General features: G+C 37.7%; 1 protein-coding gene across 2 annotated transcripts in view; it reads left to right on the top strand.

Moving 5' to 3' along the window:
- Positions 1-8,855: 8,855 nt before the first annotated feature.
- The window catches only part of LOC136852930 (uncharacterized), a 43,150-nt gene continuing 42,594 nt past the window's right edge, over positions 8,856-9,411 (top strand). The window contains exon 1 of one of the 2 annotated variants that reach the window (XM_067127909.1): positions 8,856-8,956. The gene's annotated coding sequence lies outside the window, so the exon portion shown is untranslated. The remainder of the gene's footprint in view (positions 8,957-9,411) is intronic. The other variant, XM_067127913.1, reaches the window with a different exon arrangement.

Genomic DNA, 9,411 nt, shown 5'->3' with positions numbered 1-9,411 from the left:
TACATATATTTTTTAAGCCTCTGTCAATGAAATTTCACCGGATCTTTCCTAAATAGTGACCCCAGGGTTATGACCTAGTATGTATCCACCTTTGCGGCGTGTTTATACAAGCCCGTTGGGGATGACTGTAAAAACATAAACAAGAGATTGTAAAATATAAAGATAATGACCCCAAAGAAGTATTAATCCTAGATAAAGACCGCTGAACTTTGCGGGGGGGTCACTATCTAGGAAAGACGTTTTACCTTTTGTAGTGTCCTGTGAATATTCTTGTAGGAGTATCGGGCTGCTGTCACTTCATGCATTCAGAGTAATCTGACTGCCAGCTGAAGGACTTGTAATGTTTTGGAGGCCATGATAAGCCTTCTAAAACAAACCAATCGTGCCTTTTTAACCGAGGCACTATATACTGAATAGATTCAAGTACCTTTAGATAGATTCAAGTACAAGTTGCCTTTGTCCCAATGAGAATGTGATTTCATGATGGGTGAAAAAATTAAGCCAAAACAGAAGAGACCAAAAGGAAAGTATGAGACGTAAAGGGGGAAAATGAAATTTTCAATTTGCTTAAATAGCACCATCTATAGTTAGCTATGCAAGGAACCTTGTCCTCGGCACCCTTTCTATGAGGGTCAGCAAGTCTTGGTGAGGACTATTTCCTTCAGTGTGCCTTGTACATAACATTAAGCACTGATTTTGTTTGTGCAATCACCTTTCAGCCAGGCTGCACTGATTCCAACATTTCACTTATTTTTTGTCTTTGGAATCTTCTCACCTAGCTGCTCAACTTAAGAATTTGTCTTGCTCTAGTTTTCACTTATTTTCAGCCCTCTGGGAGTTCAGTGTCTTGACTTGTTGGAGGGAGGGATTTGAGGCATGCAGGTCTTGCTGAAATGGAGAATTTTTATTTCAAAGGTTGAACAAAACTGAAGAAAAGTGATCTTACATCTCATGTAATTGCAAAGTTAGGTCTTCACACAAATACAAATGTGGTTGTGGTGAAGCTCTGGCTTTTAGCATGGTCTTAACTGAAATGGCTGTGACAAGACAGTTTGAAGTCCTTGTTAGTCAACAGGCACTATGATTCTTTCTCACATGGGAACATTACTATGACAAGATCCCAAAATGCCATTAACTTAAAAGCCAGTGCAAAACAGAATACCCGTACAAAAAAAACTAGTTATGTGGAATGATGTGATTTGTTGTATAGAGGGGCTTACAACCATGAAACTGCATCATTTGAGCTGATCTTGGATGGACAAATATGGTTGTACTAGGGTTTTGCCATACTTATCACTTCAAAACAATTATACATTTCTGTGACGTCATTGGGAAAGACCAACTGTAATCAGCAACAACTCACTACTCATACATTCAATATGAGCAGTGAATGAATTCCTTCAATAGCCACTGGATTGTATATACTGATGATACATTTGGTAATGCTGATAGGTCTAATATATAATTCTTCCTAGGCTCTAAAAACTACAGCCTTAGAGTGCCTTATTTGGATAATTATTGAGGAAAAATAAACATTCCTCAAGCCTGTTTATTTCTCCTTTAATTTTACTTTTAAAATGCATTCAAACCAGGTATTTGATGTAACTTTCAGCACCCAAGTTATTGTCATTACTGCCTCTCATTGCAATGTCTTTTCATGAAGTAAACATTTAGGAGAATATAGTATGAGTAAGTAGAGATTGTGCTGTAATATTATACTAATGTTGCGCTAGTATTTGTTAACGCAGTCACAGCATCCCTATAAAGACATGGGGATCAATGATTTGAATTGAGGTTCTCTATGTATTATTAATAAGACGAAACGCCAACGCGATCTAGACATTATCTTTCAAATCTGTTGTTTACATTTGCAATTCGTCAAGGTCTTTCGACAACAAATAAGAAAACGTTTTTATTTGTTCTTTAATGCTGACATGACTAATCAGCACTCTCTCTCTCTCTCTCTCTCTCTCTCTCTCTCTCTCTCAAACCAAGAAAACGGATACTGAATCAAAACAGTGCATGCCACACCGGTTAAATTTCAAACGTAGCCATTTTGCATAGTCTCTTGATTCATTTATAAACAAATTTGTTTCAATTAACTATACACTAGTTCAGTTTCCTATTGGGGATAAATATGACAGTGACTAATGCTTCTGTAGTCACTCCCTCCTCGATAAACGACTTATTCTTTTTATTTCTAAGTAACGATAAAAAAAAATCGCACTTACTACATACGCGTAAGGCTATCACAACACGAGTGACTCATAAAAATTTACATTTATACTAAATAAGGTATATATATCTCTTCGCAACAGCTGCGCGTGAATTACATTCCTGGCATGGCCAAGGGAATTTGGAACACGATATGAATTCCACACACACATCTGATGTATGTGGTTCAAATTCCTCATTCGTACGAATGCCTCTAAAAAAATACGTTTTTATGACCCAGCTTAACCGACTGAGGGAATATACATAGCAGTCTTTATTGCGAATATTTGTAGAGATATTTATTTTTCTACGTAACTTTATGTCTACTCTAATCATTATTTTATCATTAATTTTACCTATCATTAGTACCATAAGTACGGTACTGTTTACTTCATGCAACAATGCCACAACCGTATTACTATAATACTATTAGTAATAGTACTATCATCAGTGGTTTATGATTACATATTATCATCATTATTACTACCTGTCATTAGTACCACAAGTACTGTTTACTTCATGCATCAATACCACTACTGTACCACTACTACTGTTAGTACTAACAGTACTATTAGTACTCCACTAGTACTGTTAGTACTAACAGTACTACTGGTACAGTGGTGGCACTGATGCATGAAGTAAACAGTACTTATGGTACTAATGATAGTGATAGGCAGTAACAGTACCATCATCATCATTATCAAACGAAGACTCCTTGAACTTGTATGAGACACCCTACCACCGAAAAGACGTCAAGTCCCTCCCTCGCCCCCCCAAGATCTAACCCTCATATACATACGTTATTGGTTCAGGGGTTCGTTTAATGCATTGTTGGTCTAAGCACACACCTCTCTCTCTCTCTCTCTCTCTCTCTCTCTCTCTCTCTCTCTCTCTCTCTCTCTCTCTCTGTTGGCGCTATATCGATTTTCGCAAGTCAAATATCTCCAGCCATCTATTTAGAACTTTTAAATTCCCGTCAAAGAGTCAGAGATCTGGGAAGATGGAAAACTGAGAGAGAGAGAGAGAGAGAGAGAGAGAGAGAGAGAGAGAGAGAGAGAGAGAGAGAGAGCCCTTGCCATGAGACCTATGTCAACAATAACGCTCCCTTTCCCATATAAAAACAAAGGATGTCGTCCGGTTGAGAGAGAGAGAGAGAGAGAGAGAGAGAGAGAGAGAGAGAGAGAGAGAGCTGTTGCTAAGAAAGTCCGCAAACGTTACCTACGCATCGATGGGGCATCCTGTTTATAATCCATAACCTCAGAAAGTAATCCGGAATGGGGCCTCATTAATTTTCTCCATGAGTGAGGTTGAAATAAATCATCATTAGGTTTAAAATTGGACATCCATGCACGTGTTGTGTGTGTGTGTGTGAGTGTGTATGTGTGCGTGTGAATTGTGTAAACGTGCACAATTTGCAAAGTGTAGCCGAACAAATCGATTTGAGTCTAAAACGCAAGGAAATTAAAGAGAGAACGTGAAGAGAGGGGGGGTCTTGCACTAATAATGGAAATAAGATACGAACGGGCGATAATGAAAACGCCGTTAAGAGGCGAAATGAGAGGAAAATAAGAGAAAATAAAAGAGAGAGACAGAACAATCGACAACGCAAAAGGAGACACGGAGCGAGAAAGGAGGAGCATAACACGAGAGGATTATGAAACGAAAGAGAGAGGGAGAGAGAGAGAGGGGAAACTGGTAAAAAATATCCGAGGGGAAGGGAGGGAAGAAGAATCGAACGAGTCATGTGTAATGAAAGTAGTTCCAACTCCCTGCGAACGAGGGGGAGGGAGGAAGAGAAGGGGAGGGGGTGGGTTAGAGGGGGATGTGATGGCGGAGGAATAGGGACGGAAAGCCCGCGCGCTGGAGGAGGAGGAGGAGGAGGAGGAGGGTGAGGGAAGAATGGGGGAAAGAGGAGGAATGGGTTAGTGGGATGGCGAACGAAGGGGGAGGGTAACTCAATGGAAAGGGGAAGGGCGATGAATCAGAGGGAAAAAATAAGGGGAGGGGGGGGAGGGAGAGGGAAAGAAACGGCATTTGAGAAGGGTGGCAGGTTGTTAAAGGGAGGGCGAGAGAATGAGCAAGGGAGATCTTTGAGATAGAATAATGGAAGGTGGGGTGAGGGGAGGGGGGAGAGGTGAGTCGGAAGAGCAGCCTCTCTTATCTTCGTGAAAATGTGAAAATGCAAATGACTCCGGGAGGCGATAGATTCTGCAACTGCAGATGGCCTTAAAAGAACCTGCAAGATCGTAGTGCGTGCCCCTCGGCGCCGAACTGAGTCAAGGTTACCGTCCGGCTGCGAATAACCTTCGGGAATTAAACGATCTTCGATCGTGCTTTCGAAGTCAAAACATTCGGCCGTGAATAGGGACCGTTCGCTGTGAGCCGGTTTTTGCTTTCACGCTGTTGGAAGTACATCCAAAATAATTTAAAATGACGGTTATTTTCTCCATAAAAACGTTGTATTCGTAGTTCTATATCTTGGTAAATTTAAGGTAATCCCTAGGCGCATGCCAGAATCCAAACAATGGCAGAAATCTCCTAAAATGACGGAGATTTGATGAGGTATACGAGCCTGAACTAGCTTATCTCCAACAAAACTATCTAAAATAATGGTTATTTTCTCCATAAAAACGTTATATTTATAGTACTATATCTTGGTAAATTTAAGGTAATCCCTAGGACCACGCCAAAATCCATAACAACAGCAACAGAAATCTCCTAAAATGATGGAGATTTGATGAGGTAAACTAGCCTAAAACTAGCTTATCTCCAACAAAACTATCTAAAATAATGGTTATTTTCTCCATAAAAACGTTGTATTTATAGTACTATATCTTGGTAAATTTAAGGTAATCCCTAGGCGCACGCCAAAATCCATAACAACAGCAACAGAAATCTCCTAAAATGATGGAGATTTGATGAGGTAAACTAGCCTAAAACTAGCTTATCTCCAAGAAAACTATTTAAAATAATGGTTATTTTCTCCATAAAAACGTTGTATATATAGAACTATATATTGGGAAATTTAAGGTAATCCCTAGGCGCACGCCAAAATCCATAACAACAACGCCAGAAATCTCCTAAAATGATGTAGATCTGATGAGGTAAACTAGCCTAAAACTAGCTTATCTCCAAGAAAACCACTTCCGTCGCCTCCATTATTAAACGCCGCAATATTTCCCAATGACTCAGAACCATTTGTTGTACAGAGATAAGGCGCAAATACGCACGAACCCTTTCGTTATACCGTCGTTCATTATCAGCCTTCCGTCAGTCACGATGGTTGTTTAAAAAACAACGAAAGAAAACTCCCCGAACACAAACAAGTTGGCAAGCAGAGATTTATCGGAACAAATGGCTACCTCAGCACTTGCTCAGCTCTCTCTCTCTCTCTCTCTCTCTCTCTCTCTCTCTCTCTCTCTCTCTCTCTCTCTCTCTCTCTCTCTCTCTCCGCACGTTAGTAAATTTGTAAATATTAATATGTAGGACATCTTGAATTCTGATTCGTTCTCCCCCTTGTATTTACTCAACAGTTTTCCCCACTTGTCAAGTCGTTGTCAGGCGAAACGAATAATGAAAATTCCCATTGCAAACACTCGACCACATGCGCGCATTTTGCCCTTAAGCGATCGCTTTAAAATAAAAAAAGAAAAGGGTTATTGACTCGTTTATACATACATATATATATATATATATATATATATATATATATATATATATATATATATATATATATATATATATATATATACTGCATAGGCCTAATGTTGTGGAAGTTTGATGCTCGGTCGGTTCGTATTCGACTCCCCATTTATACGAATGAATTTATCAGTGACCATAGTCTCATTTATCTCTCTAAGGTCAGCCCTTCCAAAGGAAAATATGTAAAATACATAATATTTAAGAATAAATAAAATAAAAGCGAGCGAGTCATTCCAAACATTCACCTTGTAACTAGACTCATATCATGAGTCAATTCGTCCCTTTCAGCAAAACATTTGAGCAACAGCATCTGCCCCTCTCAGGGATCACCGGTATTTCTTAGAGAGAGAGAGAGAGAGAGAGAGAGAGAGAGAGAGAGAGAGAGAGAGAATCCATCCCCCAGGGAAGAGGGGAAGATGGGGAAGAGACAGAGAGGGAGAGGGGAATTGGCAATATATATATATATGTTCCCCTCCTCCGGAGCAGGGACCTCCCACCCCCAACCCCATCTACCAGACCCTCCACTCCTTTGTTTTGTTACCCTTTTCTCCTTAGCACAGCGCGGACAAGAGACGGTTTAAAAGGATGCTTTGCTGATAAATACAGTGTTGTGGTGGGAAAAATGTTGTATATTATTAATAAAAATATTATTATTATTATTATTATTATTATTATTATTATTATTATCATGGAGGGTCTGTGATGGGAAACATACTGCTAATATTATTATTATTATTATCATCATTATGACTGTTTGTTGCGTTCATCCGTGAAAAGTGGATATTTCAAAATTTATACCATAATAAATTAATAAATGATTATATGATTTATTAATTCTTTATGGTATAAATTTTGAAAAAATATATATATATATATATATATATATATATATATATATATATATATATATATATATATAATTTCCAATTCAAGCTTCTATCCTGTTACGCCCAGGCTGCAGATTCTCTTACTGTACAATCGATGTCATGTGTTATCCCTCCATGTCAAGATGGGGGCGAAGTGTGTGTGTGTGTGTGTGTGTGTGTGTGTGTGTGTGTGTGTGTGTATGTATGTATGTATGTATGTATGTATGTATGTATGTATGTATGTGTGTGCGTATGTATTAAGAATAACCTCTCCCAGAGAGAGAGAGAGAGAGCGAGACATTGATCTTCCTCTATTCTAATCTTAGACTGGGCTAGTAACTTGCTAACCTTAATTAAAGCCTTATATATGGGTGGATAGATTAGCAACCGATCTGAATGGTAACAGCATTAACCTTTCCGAAGCATGAATTTGTAAATCGTCCAGTCTTGTTGAAGAGTACTAAGTCTGCCCTAATGGTACCATGGTCTCCTGCCCGCTGGACAGTTCGTTTAACTTGGGCTGATCAGAGAGAGAGAGAGAGAGAGAGAGAGAGAGAGAGAGAGAGAGAGAGAGAGAGAGAGAGAGAGAGAGAGAGAGAGAGAGAGGTGGAAAGTTCTATCTAAAACACCCACCTTCTATTCTTCCTTCCATTCTACAGAACAGGCAAGAAGCAAAAATGACTAAGAAGAGAGAGCGAGAGAAAAAAAAAGTCTGACTCCGTTTGCTTACATTCTTTGGATACCGTGAGCTGTAAAACTGTGTCAACAACATTTCTTCGTCCATTTTTTGCTCAATTTCGGCAGCTGAGAGAACGTTTTAATTTGATTTTACTTTTATTTCCTCATTTCTGCAAATGAATGTAACAGAACTGACAAGATGACGAACATAATTATAAGCGTGCGTTGGTGTATTTTCAAATCTTTATGTATTCATAAATGTATACATGTACATCTACGGTATACTTTATTAAATATCCATTGTGAATTTATGAGAAAACTCTCTGCTGTTCTCGCTGGGATTTATATCCAGAGACCTGATGCTTAAAATTCTAGTTTGAATTACATCACGTAGGCATATAAACAATGATATTAATCCAAAGATATATACTCTATGAAAAGTAATTTTGTAGAAACGACATTAATACTCACAGTTCAGTCTCTGATGGAGTCGACCATGTTGCCAAAATCTTTACAAAACTTTCAAACCGCAGTTTAAATTCCCCAGGAAGTTGGATGGCTTGACCTCTTTATAAAAAATAAAGGTCACATCCCATTGCTATTATCTGAATTTACTTATGACCTACGTGACCTAATAAATATAAGTTTTAAATATAAGTTTTACAAGACTTGTTAGTATCACTGTTTACATATTGAATCCGGGTGATAAACATATGTTCTGATTGTGTTTCATTGTTTATCATTTTTTGAATAACTAATAAATATAATTTTGGGTGTCATTTTCAATTAAACATATGTTTCTGATTTTGAATTTGCGTTCAATTAAACATAGTTTGTTGTTTCATTGTTATTATCTTGTCACTGATGAACCACGTAACCTAACAAATATAATTTTGGCCAGATTAATGTCATTTTAACACGATTAAGCCGAGTGATCATAACATTCCATTGTTGGCATTTTGAATAACAGGGGCGTTCAATTGAACATATGTTCTGATTGTGTTTACACATTACATAGTTATTATCTGAATTTGGCACTGATGAACCACATAACCTAATAAATATAATTTTGGCCAGATTAATGTCATTTTAACACGATTGAGTAGAGTGATCATAACATTCCATTGTTGGTATTTTGAATAACAGGCGCATTTAATTGAACACATGTTCTGATTGTGTTTACATTTCACATTATCAGAGTTTGGCACAGATGACCCACGTGACCTAATAAATATAATTTTTATGAGATTGATGTCATGTTAATATGACGTAAACTTACTTTAGTGACCGTGTCGCGTCTCATTATACATTTTAAATAACGGTTGAATTCCATTAAACATGTATATTTTTATTGTGTTTAAAAAGCGGTTATAAAATGGTTAACATTCGCTCACTGTTGACGTTACTAATCCTTGAAAATCAACACGTGACGTCAACCTAAAAGGATAATATCTCGGTTTTATTGTCAGTTTGTCTGTGTTAAGTGCTTATTACCGGTGAGTCTGCTTATAATTTTGTAACTTGGAGTTAATTATAATTTTAATGCTTATATAAGAAAAATATAGACATTTGTTGAGTTTATTACTAATCAATTGTGAATGGAAGTTCGCCGGCAGGTTGTATCAATTTTAAAGGATATTTTAGCTTCAATTCATCCCAGAGCTTGGCGTAAATCTCAATTCATTCTTCCTTTAAAGAATAACAGCCTATTCCACTTCACTCTCCAATTCCTGAATGGTCTTAGGCCTTGGCAGTACACAAAAACATTTTATTAGGCAATTGGTGTAGATTTGTTTATTACAGGAGAGGGTTATGCTAACTGATCTGTGTAATTATATACAGTACTGTACAGTGTAATTATTTGCTAACCTAAGCAGTAAAATTTTATAAGTTGACAGGACGACTCCAGCCAGCAATTTTTGCATGAAAACTAATTTGGGTTTTTCATGCA

Source organism: Macrobrachium rosenbergii, chromosome 26 (genome assembly GCF_040412425.1).
Source record: "Macrobrachium rosenbergii isolate ZJJX-2024 chromosome 26, ASM4041242v1, whole genome shotgun sequence".
NCBI classification, from domain to species: domain Eukaryota; kingdom Metazoa; phylum Arthropoda; class Malacostraca; order Decapoda; family Palaemonidae; genus Macrobrachium; species Macrobrachium rosenbergii.
Note: the sequence above shows the minus strand (reverse complement) of the source record. Positions and strands in the feature narration are given on the sequence as shown.